The sequence below is a fragment of the Oculina patagonica genome, chromosome 6 (assembly GCF_052425735.1).
Source record: "Oculina patagonica isolate OP01 chromosome 6, crgOcupat, whole genome shotgun sequence".
In the NCBI taxonomy this organism is placed as follows: Eukaryota; Metazoa; Cnidaria; class Anthozoa; order Scleractinia; family Oculinidae; genus Oculina; species Oculina patagonica.
In genome coordinates, this window is record NC_135763.1 from 7,142,024 (window position 1) to 7,160,187 (window position 18,164).

At 42.8% G+C, this 18,164-nt stretch overlaps 1 protein-coding gene and 1 pseudogene across 1 annotated transcript in view; both read left to right on the top strand.

Annotated features, from left to right (window-relative positions):
• Positions 1 to 18,164, top strand: part of LOC144656588 (uncharacterized) — a 507,005-nt gene that overhangs the window by 362,274 nt on the left and 126,567 nt on the right. The window lies entirely within an intron of this gene.
• LOC144656947 (uncharacterized) lies at positions 12,243 to 17,240 on the top strand (annotated as a pseudogene).

Here is an 18,164-nt window from a genome sequence, read left to right on the forward strand (position 1 = left end):
CTCAGAATTTGATTGTTCTCATGGTGAAATGATTCTTTCGGCAAGGGACCGTAAGATGATCACTAATGAGTGTTTACTGTTATGATTGTTTGGAGCTCAGAGTTTGATTGTTCTCTATTGTCACTGATGAGTGTTCACCGTTATGCTTGTTGTTTTCTTGGTGACATGATTCTTCCGCAAACGATCGTAAGATGATTGCTGATGAGTGTTTACTGTTATGATAGTTCTGAGCGCGGAAAGTTCTATGGTTCTTCTTTCGCACAGTTCCGCACCACTTGGCTCGATCCGTTAAGAGACAAAGATCAAATTAAGAACTTGGATATTGCATTGTGACAATGGCCGAGAAGCATGACCTCGACGTGTCAAGAACGAAGTTTTTAACAACCATTGCACAATATGATTCCAGTCGCCGATATATCTCTTTGTTATTATGTCAACCTGTTGTAAATGGAAGGGAGATCTGGGTGTTACGCTTCCGCACTAGTAAGGCAAACATTTGAGGAACTGGTCAAATGTTTCTCAAACTCATTAATAATTCATGACGTTATAAGCCAACCAGAGCGCCCCATTCGGGTCAGGTGGATGAGTTGGAAACTCAATGAAACACCAGTTGAAAATCACTAGTGTTTCATCACGTTTTCATCACTAGTGTTTCATCACGTTTTCATCACTAGTGAAAAAATTGTTCTTAATCTGCATATTCATATATTACTCAAACACAGCTTTACATGAATCATTAATTTTTAATAAACAATGACCAGGAAAAACATTTCAAATTACAAACTGACAAGCCTAAGTCATTTGAAATTAAAGTTTACAGTACATTTCTTAAATTCGCCAAAACAGACTGGCATAGTATCCATATCCACATTCTGAGAAACTTTTTCTACCTTCCGTGACACGGACTCACTGCTGGAATCGACACTAATTGTCGCACTTACTAGCTAGCCTAGTGTAAGCGGCTGAACTTTGTGCAATTCATACTCTTTAAAAACTCCACCAACCTCGAGTATTGGAACATTGACACTTCGCACTCGTTGCCAATCCTCAAAAATCCCTATTGCCCACTTATTTTTATATCTGGTAGACTTCGGTACTGCTCTCTCTACGCAAAGTTCTTCTTCCTCGATTGTTTTCGGGGAGCGAAACCTTCCTTCGGCCATGGCAAAAACAATATGTAAATCCCTTCAAGTTCACAACGCTTTTAGAATACAAATTTGGTGCAACGCGAAACTATTGGATAATTAAAAACAAAAGCTCACAAATACAATGAATGCCGACTGAATACAACAAATCACACATACAAGGCATTTTAAAGAAAAATGGGAAAAAATACGACACTGCATAATTTTGTATTGTTTCTTTAGAGAAGTCATTTCAAAAACTCGTGCATCGTGTTTCATCACGATTTCCAAACACTCGAAAACAGATGAAAGCACTCGGCCGAAGCGGCCTCGTGCTTTCATCTGTTTTCTCGTGTTTGGAAATCGTGATGAAACACTCGCACTCGTTTTTGAAATAGTACTTGAAATATTCTTTCAGCGGTGTTAGTTAAAGAATAAATGCTTACAATACTAATGGTTAATTTCTGACTGTTGTTTTCTACAACCTTTTCTCCACCCTGGGGACTGCAGTAAGTGACAATTGCGAAAACGGGGTACCTTTAACCAACCCTCCTAGTCATTCTGGGTCACAATTGTCACCTCCTGCTGGCCTTGGGGTTTTCCCTCGTGATACTTAATTGCTGCTACTATTTTAATAAGAAGCTTTACCCATGCTAAGTCTCCTCCTTTTCTACTTCAACGTGTCCATTTACTGGAGGGGAAACCCTTCAAAGGCCAGTATGGGGGGTGACAATCACTTCGTTGAGGAACTACAACTTCGCATGGCGATGAGAACGACTCATGGGTGATCGTTCGAGCGGAAAAGCTTTCAAAGTTTTTAACACGGAGCATAGAGTGATGGAAGATGCTGATTGGTGGCATTCAATCAGCTGGACATAGTTCGTAGACTTTTGAGTCTTCTGGCATAAGGCTTCTAAGAGCCAACTTGTAACGTAGTTTTAAATTACTTAAATTGCTCTCAATGTGGATGGAGTTAATATGTATTCTTAAGCGATTTCCCAGTGAATAAATGGTTGTAATCTGTCATGTTGTGCCATGTTTTACGGGAGATGGTTGTATGTCCACTGATTGTTCGCAAGGGTTTATAACGGCGTTATACTGTAAAATGTAGACTTCCGAAGTGAGGCCTCTGTTTGAGGTTTGGGAGTAAGGTTTGGGACTGAGTGTTGCAGGATTAGTTGGCCTCCGTAGGTGCCCATCAATGGTCTCTTTGTTTGGATATGAGTTTTGGGGTAAAAGAGCCCATTGACGTTTGGGATTGATAAGGGTTGACAATGATGGCATTTGTGGCAATGCAGGCGCATTGTTGTGTGTTATATAACTAGGCCTCAAAAGGAGACCATCAATGGTCTCTTTGTGTGGATTTGAGTATTAGGGGATAAAGAGCCCATTGATGGTTCCTTGATCAGTGAAGCATAGGCGATTCTAGGTGAGGGCCGAATTTTATCCCCAATCTTAATCCAAACTTAATGCGATGCGATAATTGTTGCAGTACAGAATAGTATACTATTCGTACTGCATAAATTATCGATATAGCATATAAGTGGCACAGATTATGAATAAATTGACATTCCTCAAGTGCAACGGCGAAGGAAATATACCAAGTGCGATAAGTAACCAGCTAGTTGTTTGTAGAATGTTGTTGGGAGTCTGTTAAGGTGTTCATTCCGCTTGAGGGTGTTATGGCTGGTACAACATTACCCACCCACCCACCCGTAATGTACTTAGCTTGCGCTGCGACTCTTGTCGCGTTGCCGAATTTTATCCCCAATCTTAATCCAAACTTAATGCGATGCGATAATTGTTGCAGTACAGAATAGTATACTTTTCGCTCATGTAATTTGTCTTATTTCATCCTCGAAACTTTAAGCCCTAATAACGAACTTTTACTTTTTCACGTCGGACACTGGACTTTTGCTGCTTGCAAATATTTTAAAGACAGTTAGTCTGCATAGATTGATAGTTAAATATTGTCGGCTCAGGCACGTAGGGCCAGCTGTGGTACCGCAGTTTGAAACGTGTTGTTAGAGAGATTCACCCTGGGTTGGTTTTTCGTTGAACAGTTTGTTACACAGCGGATAAAAAGATCAATGTAACGTCGTCCCGCGCGCGCTTATACCCAACGTTCGCACGCGCTCGTAGTTTAAACTTTAGAACACTCTAACGGGTCTGTCACTGTGCCCCTGACGAGAATGACAGACTTTCTGAGTGCTGACTAGCATATTTTTCTTATCAATCTGTGCCGAGAATAATTTTCTTAGTGAGCTCACTAAACTATTGTCTAAGATTTTAATAGGCTTTTGTTTATAGTCTTCGTAAACTCCTTACGTGAAATTTGTAATAGGCTTTTGTTTATAGTCTTCATAAACTCCTTACGTGAAATTTGTATCCATAGTACTGTATATGTTACTTTGTTATTTTTATACATTTTAAACGGCTTGGTTTGTTCCCGGAAAATGGGACTTTCCGGAGGGTGTGTCAAACTTGACACAATTTTAAAAGAACATGACTCGGCGAGGATGCTTGCATCAACGGAAAAATCACTGTTATGGTCCATTCAAGAACATTGTTTACGAAGAATCGGCGAAGCAGAAGCACCAAGAATTGCTCCGAGAAAAATACAAAAATCTATGGCTTTACCGTTTTATCTCGAAATGAGAGAATTATCGAGGCAAAAAAAACGCGAGTTTCCATTTTTAACCAATATTTTGGTTTCACAAAATATTACATAGCTATCATTCCAACACTTTTAACAATTCCGAAAATTAAGGTTTCAATACACTTGTAAAGATCTGATCTTTACAACAAAAACTAAACACTAAAAGCATTGCACCAGTACCACGGTGATACTTTGTGGTTAATGGCACTTTGTTATCACTTGTATAAACCAGCGTGGGTGGATCTGGGAAGGAAATCATGGCCCGAAAGCCTTTTCTGTGTATTGAAATACTCTGAAAGTTTATGATTATCACAGTTTGTTTGTTGCGTAACGCGTTCCGGGCTGCGTGCGCGCGCTCACATGAAACTGTTTAATTTAGGTACGCGCGTACATGCAACTGTCGCGAGCCTTCAAATAAAAACGACCAAATGAGGTTGTTCCGCGCCTGGCTCTTATCCTTTCGTTGGTAAGTTTGTTATTTTTGCTGTATATTGATTTGTTGTAGAAAAGTAAGCCTTGTAAAAGTGCGTACAACTTAATTGTGAACGCTTGTCGGGTCAGAGACACTTTTCGCTCATGTAATTTGTAAAATTTCATCCTCGAAACTTTAAGCCCTAATAACGAACTTTTACTTTTTCACGTCGGACACTGGACTTTTGCTGCTTGCAAATATTTTAAAGACAGTTAGTCTGCATAGATTGATAGTTAAATATTGTCGGCTCAGGCACGTAGGGCCAGCTGTGGTACCGCAGTTTGAAACGTGTTGTTAGAGAGATTCACCCTGGGTTGGTTTTTCGTTGAACAGTTTGTTACACAGCGGATAAAAAGATCAATGTAACGTCGTCCCGCGCGCGCTTATACCCAACGTTCGCACGCGCTCGTAGTTTAAACTTTTGAACTCTCTAACGGGTCTGTCACTGTGCCCCTGACGAGAATGACAGACTTTCTGAGTGCTGACTAGCATATTTTTCTTATCAATTTGTGCCGAGAATAATTTTCTTAGTGAGCTCACTAAACTATTGTCTAAGATTGAAATAGGCTTTTGTTTATAGTCTCAATTTTATAAGGACATGACTCGGCGAGGATGCTTACGTCAACGGAAAAAACACTGTTATGGTCCATTCAAGAACATTGTTTACGAAGAATCGGCGAAGCAGAAGCACCAAGAATTGCTCCGAGAAAAATACAAACATCTATGGCTTTACCGTTTTATCTCGAAATGAGAGAATTAATCGAGGCAAAAAAAACGCGAGTTTCCATTTTTAACCAATATTTTGGTTTCACAAAATATTACATAACTATCATTCCAACACTTTTAACAATTCCCAAAATTAAGGTTTCAATACACTTGTAAAGATCTGATCTTTACAACAAAAACTAAACATGACTTAAAATAATCTTTTGCAGCCAAAGAAAAAAGAAATAGACAAATATAAATTCTATTTTTAAGTATTGTGATATCTTTTCGGGGTCATAAAAAGCTTGAGCCACACCCAGATTGTTCTCTTTTAGGTTTTTATTTTTTTTAATTCCGACGAGCATCCCCGCCGCTTTCATGTGGGAGTCCTCCCCCAACCGCGGGGTTTTGGCATCTCACAAATCACCCTGAATATTTCACAGGCCCACGCAAGTGATCACCTGAATCAGGAAAAGGCGAGGTTTTCAAACCATATAAGCGTATCGTGATGACTTTCTCATCATAGGCGACAGGGAAAGCGAGAGCGAAATAGTTTACAATGAGTTAATCAGTAATTAGACTCTTAGGCCAACTTGAGCTTCAGATAAAGCTATCCCTCCCACTCAGCGACTTACCTTTCTGGGAGTTGTAATTGACACAGTGAATAAAGAATTACCAAGCGTCTCAATGGCGAAGCAATCAATTACAAAGAGAGAATCGTGCTGCAAAATTAAATTTTGCAGCACGAGTGGTATTTAGCGGGCGAACGTTTCTCCGGCGAGTAATTGACACTGTTCGTAGCTTGCGACGCCCGCATCACCATATCCTCCCCAACGCGGCACTCAAAGCTTTTTCAACATGGTGGGCTGAATTTTTAATCGTCTTAAACGGAACAGTATTTGTTCGTCGAATCTGAGCCGATTGATTCGGATGAATTCTTCACAGACTCACTCTACTTAAATTGGGCAGCTGACACCTGTCCCTCTCTAGCTCCCTCTCTAGCGCATATTAATCTACAAGAGACGTACACTATCCTGCTCGCACTTAGAGGCTGGACCAGGAGCTTAGCGGCAAATGGTCAACGGTACGCACCGATAACACTACAACTGTCAGCAATGTCAGTAAAGGAACCTAACGCAACACGCAAACAATGCGTTTGGCTTCGCGGATTATTTTGGTTTTTGCCGTTGTACAAAGAGGAAAAGAGGCAGAAAAAAAGAGGCAGAGAAAATAAAGTTGATGTGATGTGTTAAGATTTTATGTTATGATTTTATGACATGACATGACATGGCATAAAATCACATCACATCACATCGCATCAACTTTATTTTCTCTCGATTTTTTTTGCCTCTTTACCTCGGCAGGTACATTACATGCTCAGAAACAAAGTCTCGACGCTGAACTACAGTGTTACAGAAGAGAAGCGTTTGAACCGTCGACAGTAGCGACATACCGGTCGCAGTTGAGCGCATAACTCCGTTTCTGCCTCTATTTGTGCTACCAACCAGTGCACTGCAAGGGCCATCACCTCTTGCGCTATGTGGTCTTCCTCGCAAGAACTTTGTCAACTTTAAGCATTCCGTGCTACCTCAAAATAGTACGATGCCTCATCTGCAGCATGGGTTTCCAAACCCGACTTTAAGCGCCATCATTCAAGTACAAAAAAACTTTACTTTTAAGTGGCAGTTTTTCAAAAGCTACCTATCGCACCAGCCATCCTCACCAGAATTTTCGAACAACTTGACCTTACTTTATCGCTGAATGCAACCTTCTGGGCTGCGTGTTTGGTGGCCTTTTCCTCCTTTTTTTTCGTAAATCAAACCTTCTTTTACAGACCGCAGCAGTATTCGATCCACAAAAACATCTACGACGACGTGACATACACCTCTTTAATTGGGGCATCGTGCTTTTTGTTTGCTGGTCCATAACTATTCAATATCGTAACCGTACAATTCTCAGACCCAGTTCCCAAAGTTGAGCATTCTAACCTCAGCCCAATGTCCGTACTTGTGCACGCATTCAAGCTGCCAAAGTGAGTGCTTCAATCCACTAAATGCGATTTGGGCCCTGCGTTTACTTATAAAAAGAATGGCGCCCTAACACCACTAACATACTCGGTGTTCACTAATAAGATTAAGCTTCCACTCAAATGATCCGGTATTGACAGTACTAAATACTCTGGGCACTCCTTTTGACGGGGAGTAGCGAGGTATGCCCAAAGTTGCGGTGTCTCTGGGCATTACATTTAACTCCCAGGCGATTGGTGCTCAAACGGGTATGAACGCTATTTAGACTGTTAACGTTCTCTTCAATATAAATTAGCTGCTGTAAGCATATAATGATGAGGGAGGCTATCACTCACTCATGATGCCAACCACTCCTTGGGGGAAATTTGGGGAATTCACGCGTTTGTCATTGCATTAAAGGTCTTAAAGACCCGGAGACACAAATGAGTTGTTGTGTATTTGGGGTATGAAAGACATGTTTATCGTGATTAAATACAAATGGCGAAAATGCTAGTCAAGCCCAACAGTACAGATACATGTAGCGAGGTGACCGCAATTAACTGGCATATTGTGATAGCTAATGAGCGAGCAACAACAGCAAGAGCGTAGTTAGCAAGTGTATTTCTTTTGGAATTCACGCATTGGTCATTAGAATAAAGAACCTGAGACCCCAATGAGTCGCTATGTGTATTCAATAAACGCAAATCTTCATTTCATTTTTTTTACAGGCCCATTTGCCACAATAAAAAAGTACGCTACAATAAAACGTACTGACTTGAAATGTACCAATCTTGTTTAAAGCACTATTATTAAAAATGATTTACTGAGGGGTTTTTGCGTCGTTCATGGAAACGCTACATTTACTGGTTATAATTGTTTTTGTTAACCCGTACCGTTTGTCTGTCTGTCCGTCTAAATTTTTTGGAATTACAGAATGGTACTACAAAATAACAACGACATAATTAACTTGATAGCAAACAAGGGCAATATCGACTAAAGTAAACGGTATACATAAACGTTCGCGGGTAGACCGACGACATATTAAACACTACCTGTAAGCTAATATCCCCAAGAGAATAAAAGTCACGGTAATTGGCCTGTTCTCAACCCCATCTATTTTGTGGGTACGTAAATTATGAAATGCTTGCCTAATCAATTATATATAGCTGATTTTCGACCTATCTTTAAAAGAAAAATAACGATTTTAGGATTTCGATTCTTGCTATTTTACGTATTTATTTTTAATAGTTTGCCCAATTGAGTTGACTATCGAGATATTTATTAGAGTAAATAACTACTCTGTATTATATATTTACTTAGCATTAATTTTACTCGACTTTAATAAAAGCCAATCAGTGTCAAATATGGAATTCGGAGTTTAAATAAAGTTTCAGTTTAATTCAGGTCAGTTCTGTCTATCTATCTATCTATCGGTCTCGCCTATCCCTACTCGATTCGCACTATATCTTTTTTCGGATGGAATCTAGTCCTCAGTATTAATCAACCCTCCCGTTGCAAGCTGACTCTGTAGCTTTTAAAAGAGAAAAAAAACTTATATACAGTGTTAAGAACATGAAAACATAATGTGTATTTTGCTTAACATTTTGACGGTTCTAATAAATATGAAACTTATTGTTTTGATCGTCACCTAAACATATTTCATAAACTTAAATTCTCGTTTCATTTTTTTTACAGGGGCCTTAGCCACAATAAAATAGAAGCACTGCCTGAAGGAATATTCCAAAACTTACCGAAGCCATGGTTTTTGTAAGTACATGCACCTGTTCAGTATATAAATTTAAAGATTTCAGGAAAAATGTCTTAGAACTACATCGAAGAGCAAATCATAAATTTTCGCAGCAGATGTTTTTTTTTTATTGATGTTTACTTTCCCTTGGAAGCTGCAAGGTATTTAAATTGCATAAATTTTACATTTCGTTTACGTTTCGTCATTTTACATTTTGATTTTGATATTTGTAGTTTAGTGTTTTTACTGTTTTCATTTCCCGTGGTCGTTACTCCAAGTGTAAGAGCTATAGTAACATGATGTCAAGAAGAAAACAAATTATTAAGGACAGACAATACCTCACTGAGACGCTACGTTCACTTACGATGTTCTTGTCCACCCGTCCTTTGTCTGTCGGTCGGTCTGTCGGTCTCTCCGTCTGATTATCTGTTAAATTCTGGTATCATTTGTTACAGGGACCTAAGTGACAATAAAATAGAAGCGCTGCCTGAAATAATATTTCAAAATTTATCAAGTCTGTGCACTTTGGAAGTACATGAATCTGGCAAATATTTAAATTTAAATTTTTTAAAGAAAAATGTCTTCAGAAATACATCGATTGAAGAGCAAATCATAAACTTTCGCTGCAAATGGTTTGTTGATGTTTATTTTCCCTTAGAAGTTACAGGTTACTTAAATTGCTTAAATCTTACATTTCGTTAAGAAGATCGATCTAGCTTTTGTTGTTTAGCGTCCTGTTTCCACTTCTTGCGGTCGTTACTCCAAGGGAAAGAGCTACAGTAACATGATGCTAAGAAGAATGAAATCATTACGGATCCGGACAGTCAATACCTGACTGAGACGCTACGTTCACTGATTCTTTACGTTGTTCTTGTCAACCTGACCTGTATCTGTCGGTCGATCGGTCTAAGTGCCCTTCTGGCCATCTGTCTGTCTGTATGTCTGTTTGTCTGTCTGTCTGTCTGTCTGTGTGCCTGTCTGCCGTTTGTCTGTTTAATTTGTGTGTGTGTGTGTGTGTGTGTTTGCTATGATTGAGAGAACATTTAAAAGTAGCTCATATCAAATACATTAATTTTTAACGCTATAAAAACTAAACTTACGTTTATAAGTCTTGATTAAACGTTGTCAGTCTTGGGTATTCTCTTGAGATTAAGCAGTTGCAAATACTAAAAAGTATACTCTATCAAATGTGCTTGGTATTCACTTGGATAAAGACTGTCCTGGGAGAAAAAGTAGTCATCCGCGGTTGGTGGTTTGAAGCAAATATGACAATATGTTCAATAAACGCATGGTCATCGCTATATACAGCTAATTCAAGAAAGGTTGTCGGAATAAAGCACAAAAGTGCACGCAGCAAGACCGAAAGTAGGGTGGAAGTAGAAAGCGACAGCACGTGTTGAATACTAATAACAGAACAGAGCGACATGACATGACAAACGCGAATTTGCACGTTTTCTTTCTCTTCTCTTCTCTTCGTACATGTAGAAACAAGGTACTATTAGCCACGCTGAAGTCTAGAAGAATTTTCAAAACTCAAATACATGCGACAGTAAAAGTAAAGCTACATAAAAAGGCCTCCTGAGAGAAAATCTTCACGTGCAAAACTAAAAACTTGTACATTTACTCTTGGCTTATACCGTAAAATTCATTTAAAAGCCCTGGTCTTATACAACTTCTTAAGTCTTTTTTTTTGGGCTTATTAGCGGAGGGCTTATATCAGGAAGGGCTTATAAGCGAAATAAAAAAAATTGGAAACGAGCCACGGGAGTGTTGATCAAAATACGCTTTCTTAAGTTAAAACCGCATAAATAAAACAAGATTTCGTTAGCCCTGTTTTGTACTGTCATCCGGCTGAGGGGGGCTTTTATCCGGGGGGGGGGGGGTATAATTGGATTTGTTTTTGTTAGCTTTTGTTTAAAGGTAGATAGGTCTATAACCGGGGGCGGGGGGCTTATAACCGGAATTTTACGGTATGCAAAATTCAAGTGAATACTTAATCCACCTTTCAGTCTTCTTGTCGAGTGCACTTTTGTGCTTATTCTGGCAACCTTTCTCTAATCAGACCCGGCCAATATACCCCATTTTTTCCCCCGAGATACCAATATACCTAAAAAATGCAACAACGTTGATACCAAATACCTAGAATTATTACCTAAAAACCATGTCTGATAACAAAGGCTGGTGTAACTAAGGGACGGACTATTGTTTGTTTGGAGCCGGAGGGATCAAATTTTCTTCAAGACAAACAATGTGTCGTTGTCCGTGCATGTAAACAATGTTTTCGGGCTGTGACTTCCTGCAGACAATTTTTTTTTGGTGTCCAGATAGTAGCCTTGTTTGGTTATTTATTAATAGAACTTTAAAAAACATGTCCTTTTCTTCTTTGGCAATATTCACAAAAACTATCATACAATTATACTAATTGAATTTTTGAAGAGGGCGATTTTTTGTAATTTTTGCAGTGAGCAGCATCTGCGATAACTACTTTAGTTAAACTATTTATTTTTCTCCTACGTGTTTTATGTGACAAGCGCACACCTCATTTTGATCAGGAAGTTTTACAGTTATACAAACAAGTAATTCAGGGTTTTCAATGACATTCTTATAAGCAGCTTCTGATTAACCCTTAATATGCTAAGTCCGGATTATTCCGGGATTTGGAGGAATTCAATTCAACCACTTCTGACGTCACCAATTTACACGTCAGAAGATTTTTGTGGTGTGCAACTTGTAGAGTTTGGATAGATCTTTCTACAGGAGTGTCCATCTTGAACATTGACTGCATTCCGACAGAGCTAATAAAAAAAACGTGATCAGTTTTTGGTGTAAAATTGGTGCTAAAACAGGCCAATAAACCGGCACTTGTTCATGGTCTCCTTTCCAGGGTTTTCCATTGATTTAGATCAAAACTTTTCAGGCCAGTAGAAGGCGTGCACAGAGTAAAAAATAGAGAGAATAAGAAAGCAGAGAAACACGAAAAGGAAAGGAGCAAGGAAAAAAATCGGAACGGTTCAGCAAAAAAGTCCAAATTTTGGCTTATGCGCATGCGCCAAAGTAAAATGTTGTACATTTTTACATGGAAATTTCATCAAAACCTTACTGCAGTGTCAGAAAGTGCATTTCTAGCAAAGTTTAGAGAAATTTAAAACGGTAGAGCCAAGAAAATCGATTAACGGTTAAAAAACGCGTTTTTTGGAGTAATTTCAGCGCCAGTACCGGTCAGCGGTACGTTAGTAATAGGCATGCGTAGAAGCGTCCTTCTTCCTCTGCCCTCGTGTTGTCGTTCGTGTCAACTTGTTCTGTGATCGCTCAGGCTTATTAAAGGTTCCAGTTGTGTAACGAATCGTGTCATCGATCTACCTCTGCTTTATTTACTGGCGTGGTGGTAGCGTCCTCGAACTTACGCCAAAAAAATCGGCGCATTAAACGATAATTTCAAGGCAAAGCTACTCGTTTCACTCAGGTACGTCGATACTTCGAACATTCTCGTCGTCCAAGCACGATTCCATCGTACAGCCAGTACACAACCATGGGAACCACTACACGGGCTCCGAAACAGTGGAGCCTCTCGAAGAACGAGACGATCAACAGCTTCGAGAATTGGAGGCAAAATCTGGTTTATACTCTGTCACTCGACACTAACTTCGCTCCATTTCTCCCCGACGGCGCCACTTGGGCAAAGAAGACTAGGGCCCAGCCCCTACGCGGTTTTACCGATGACGGAGAAACAGTACCGCTTTCCAGACGTAAAACAGCTCGCCAGAAAGTTAATTTTTTGGAACTAATGCTCGGGCAGATAGCCAACTATTGCCCCGTTATATCGAGGAGCACCTTATTAAAGAATTCGACCTCCATTCAGTCTGTTTGGAACATGATTCGCGAGCATTTTGGCTTCCAAATCACTGGAGCTCACTTCCTCGATTTTGCAAACCTTCATCTGAAAGCTGACGAACGGCCTGAAGACCTCTTCCAGAGACTAATGGCCTCCGTGGAGGACACTTTACTCCACGCTAACAGCCTTTCCCACCACGGTGATGTAACCACTGAGGATGAAGAACTAACTCCTACACTGGAAAATTTCATCGTACTGACCTGGCTCAGACTAATCCACCCTGAGTTGCCTAAGTTAGTGAAACAAAGATATGGCACCGAATTACGATCACGAACTCTAGCATCCATAAAGCCAGAAATATCTCAGGCCCTCACTTCCCTACTCGATGAGATACGCACCGCCAACGACGCTAAGATCATGCGCACCGCGGTTAGTAGTTATCGCAAACCCAGTGGCAACCGATCTCAGTACAAGGTGAGCACACGACCCAACCGTCCATCCAAGTCTTGCCCACTATGTAAACAAGCTAACCGTCCAGAGAGTGGCCATTTCCTTAGCGAGTGCAGTTTCCTTCCGGAACAGGATCGCAGGTACATAGCTAAGGCCAGACAAATCGCTGACATCTTCGATGACCCCGCTGATCCTGATACCAGACCCTATGCAGACGAACCAGACAGCGACACTGACGACCCTGGTCCTAGTCCCAACACTCATGTCTTCCGCATACAGACTCGCCAGTCACCGTACCTTGATATGTTTCATGCACACCACCCAGTGCGCATAACCATTGACAGTGGCGCCACGGGAAACATGATTCGTCACACCGTCGTCCAACGTCTTGGCTGCCGCGTGACGCCCAGTTCTCAATCCGTCCACCAAGCAGATGGCTCATCTCCCCTACACGTGGTCGGTGAAACACGCTTATCGTTCACCCGGGAAGATCGGACGTTTACATTCGAAGGCCTTGTCGTTGAAGATCTCGATGTAGATGTACTAGCAGGGACCCCCTTCATGGAAACTAACGATATTGCAGTACGCCCAGCCAAGCGCCAAGTAATCCTCGGGGACGGGTCCATCCACCACTATGGGTCGCACCAACCTGCAGTAGTCAGCTCCGCCGCACGTCGTGCCATAGTGCTACGTTCCCCTTCCTCGTCCACAACTATCTGGCCCGGAGAATTCATTGAAGTTGATCTACCGAGTGATGCACCTCGCGACTCTGTGTATGTACTGGAACCGCGGACCGATGCGCCGAGCGCAAGAAAGCTAACAGCTTCCCAACTGTGGCCAAGCCCGGCCATCATCTCCAGCGTCGCCGGAAAGATACGCATCCCCAACCTTTCTCCCGAGCCACATTTCCTCAAGAGAAATGAACACTTCTGCCAGGTGCGCGCTGTGTACGCACCGGAAGCCCGCGACGACAACGCACAGCTGCAAGCAACTCCGCAACCCAGGCCACCTATCCTTCAGACCAGCACGAAACTCTCTTCAAACGTGTGTCTCGATCCAGAGAACTTACTTCCTCGCGATATCAGAGCCAAATTTACCTCACTCCTGGACGAGTACGACCACGTCTTTGACCCAAACATAAAAGGTTACAATGGCTCAGCAGGTCCGTTCGAAGCCAGGGTAAACATGGGCCCTGTGGAACCCCCCCAACGGAAAGGCCGTCTGCCACAGTATGCCCGTCACCAGCTACTGGAGCTGCAACAGAAGTTTGACGAACTAGAAACATTGGGTGTCTTTAGACGCCCCGAAGACATCAACGTTGCAGTTGAGTACCTAAACCCGTCTTTCCTCATCAAGAAAGCCAATGGTGGTTACCGCCTAGTCACTGCATTTGCTGACGTTGGTCGCTACAGAAAGCCTCAGCCCTCTCTTATGCCCGATGTCGACTCCACCTTACGCCTTATTGCCCAGTGGAAACACATTGTCGCGACAGACCTGACCAGCGCATTCTACCAGATTCCACTCTCACGTGACTCTATGAAATATTGCGGCGTCGCCACACCATTCCGAGGTGTGAGTGTGTATGCCCGGTCTGCCATGGGCATGCCAGGTTCAGGGACCGCCCTCGAAGAGCTCATGAGCCGAGTGCTCGATGACCTGTTGCAGGAAGGCATCGTTGCTAAAATCGCTGACGATCTGTATTGTGGCGGCAACTCCCCAGAAGAACTCCTGCAGAACTGGACAAAAGTCTTACAAGCCCTCGAGAAATGCGATCTCCGCCTTTCCGCATCAAAGACCGTCATCAACCCACAATCCACAACAATACTAGGCTGGATTTGGAACTGTGGCACCTTAAGTGCCAGCCCACACCGCATCGCCGCCCTTGCTTCATGCCCTGCACCCGACACCGTAGCCCGAATGCGGTCCTTCATTGGAGCTTTCAAGGTGCTCTCCCGTGTCATTCCTGGATGCTCTACACTCCTTGCAAAACTTGACGACACTGTTGCTGGCCGTGAATCTAACGAAACGATCCAGTGGACAGATGACCTCACTACATCATTCCACAACGCCCAGACAGCCCTATCCAATACCCGCACCATCTCCCTCCCCAGACCTGCAGACCAACTCTGGATAGTGACAGACGGAGCCGTTCGGAAACCTGGAATAGGCGCCACCCTATATGTCTCCCGTGATGGCAAGCTACGCGTGGCAGGATTTTTCAGCGCCAAACTACGCGGCTCCCAGACAGCGTGGCTACCATGTGAGGTGGAAGCGTTAGCTATCGCCGTTGCCACTAAACACTTCAGCCCTTACCTGATACAGTCTCATCATAAGGCCTGCATACTGACCGACAGCAAACCATGTGTACAGGCATATGAAAAACTTTGCCGAGGAGAGTTCTCAGCAAGCCCCCGTGTGTCTACCTTCCTGTCTACTGTGAGCCGATATCAGGCCTCTGTAAGACACGTATCCGGCTCTGCAATACTGCCGTCAGATTTCTCCAGCCGTAATGCTGCCCCGTGTGAAGATGAAGCCTGCCAGGTCTGCGCATTTACGAAACTCACCCAAGAATCAGTTGTCAGACACACATCTACTCAAGACATACTTCGTGGCACCAAGCACCTCCCATTCACCAGCCGCACCGCCTGGTTGACTACGCAGGCCGAATGCCCTGATTTACGACGCACTCGTGCACACCTACAACAGGGAACACGTCCTTCGGAAAAGCTAACGAACTTGAGGGATGTTAAGAGGTACCTCAACGTAGCAACCATCGCGAAGGATGGCTTGCTTGTTGTTAAGCGCAACGAGCCTCTCGCACCAACCCGCGAATGCATTATTGTCCCCCGACAAGTACTAGAGGGACTCCTAACCGCTTTACACATCCAACTCGGTCACCCATCCAGTCATCAACTCAAAGCTGTAACAAAGCGCTACCTGTATGCCCCGGACATAGACAAGGCCATTGACCGTGTGACTCAAGCCTGCCACCAATGTGCTGCCTTGCGCCAAACTCCGAAAATGCGAGAGGAGCAGTCATCTTCCCCTCCGCCTGACGCCGTTGGCGTATCGTTCGCTGCAGATGTTATCAAGCGCTCAAGACAGCTCATACTAGTGTTACGTGAGTGTGTGACCTCCTTCACAGCCACGACTCTGCTATAGGATGAGCGACACAACACACTACGTGATGCCCTAATCCGCCTTTGTGTCCAAATGCGTCCGCTAGACGGCCCGTCAGCCGTCATACGCACTGACCCCGCATCAGGGTTCAAGGCACTAACAGAAGACCTACTGCTGAAACACCACAGAATCACCATAGAGATTGGAAATGCCAAGAATCGTAACAAGAACCCTGTCGCCGAGAGGGCCGTTCAAGAGGTTGAAAATGAGTTACTCCGACATGACCCGCTAGGCGGTCCTGTGTCCCCTGTGACAGACTTCGTAACAGCAGATACCACTGCACGACCAAAACCTCATCGTTCAGCAACACGAACAACGTATTGCCAACCACCATCACAGCGAGAAGGCTAAGGCCCCCATCGCAAAGAACCGTCCAGCTGAGCACATCACCGTCGGTGACTTGGTCTACCTGTACTCAGACCGCAACAAGACAAGAGCGCGCGATCGCTATTTGGTTGTAGAAGTAACCGGATCTTTCTGCAACATCAGAAAGTTTGTCGGCTCTCAGCTACGAAGCACATCTTACCGGGTGAAAACCTCAGATTGCTACCGGGTCCCATCTGAAGTAGCAGACTACCGACCATCCGCTCTTAACGATGATGTAGACTCGTCCTCCGATGAAGCCCCACCAGCACAGCCAGTGCGTTCCCCGCCATCTCCGCCTGTCATACCGAGTGCAATCTCAACACCTGCAACTCAAGATTTTCCTCATGACAGCCTTCCTGATGGTGGACAGGAGCCCTGCGAAGACAACCACCCCAATCCAGTAACAGACTCCCCCGCCAGTGACTCTGAAACCAGTCCCCCGCCCCTCAGATCCACACGTGTGCGACGTCCTCCAGCCCGTTACAATGACTTTGTTCTGGACTCGAACTAACTACAAAAAAAAACAGAGGCTGATAGAACAATTTATAGTTTTTGTTACAAGTTTAATACCCGTTCATGTTTGTAATTAGCATGTAGCTCTAAGGTTAGCTCGCTACACATTTGTAAAGTTTGAGGGAAGAAGAAAAGGAAGTTGCGCCAGTACCGGTCAGCGGTACGTTGGTAATAGGCATGCGTAGAAGCGTCCTTCTTCCTCTGCCCTCGTGTTGTCGTTCGTGTCAACTTGTTCTGTGATCGCTCAGGCTTATTAAAGGTTCCAGTTGTGTAACGAATCGTGTCATCGATCTACCTCTGCTTTATTTACTGGCGCAGCATATTAAGGGTTAAGAATAGGTGAATGTGACTACAGAATGGGTCTGTGAGGCTCCCTTTCCAAGGGGGGTCTAGGGGCATTCTCCCTTAGAGAATTTTGAAATCTAGAAGATCGGAAATGCAATTTCCAGCATTCTGGGCATCAAAAAGAGTGTTGTTGATGATGTATCATGATGTATAAATGGCTGACTATTTATTGTCGTCAATCTATTTATTTTCTCCTTTTCATGTCTGCAAACAATTTATCTGAGGCTTTTTGCTCTTGCAAACAACTTTTATCAGGATTTTTTATCCCTCCTCTCCCAAAAAATAATGGTCCTTCCCTAATTAACAGCTTTGAAAAAAGTCAAAACCCGACCACTCATGACCACGTAGTCACACAAGAACTGCAGATCTTCCATGATTTTTTTAAAAGTCACACAAGCACTGAGGATAAGAGTCTTTAAGACACTTTAAAAGAAAAAAAAAACATTATGCTTATATACAGAATGCCACAAATTTCAGGAAAACAAGATACTTTTTACCTATATTTCAGAAAAAAAATACCGAATACCTTGGTTAAAAACATCCAAGATACTGTATACCCAAAACCCCTGGCCGGGCCTGTCTAAATAGCTGCATATAGTTTACTTATCGAGCTTACACGTTATTACTGTGACATAGTACTGAATAAACTATCACGAAAGGCTTCGAAAACAGAGGTTACAGAATTAGGCCTAGAATGGTTATTTCATGAACAAACTACCGTAAAATTTTGAAAGTAACTACTCTTGTTACTTTCAGATTTAACAG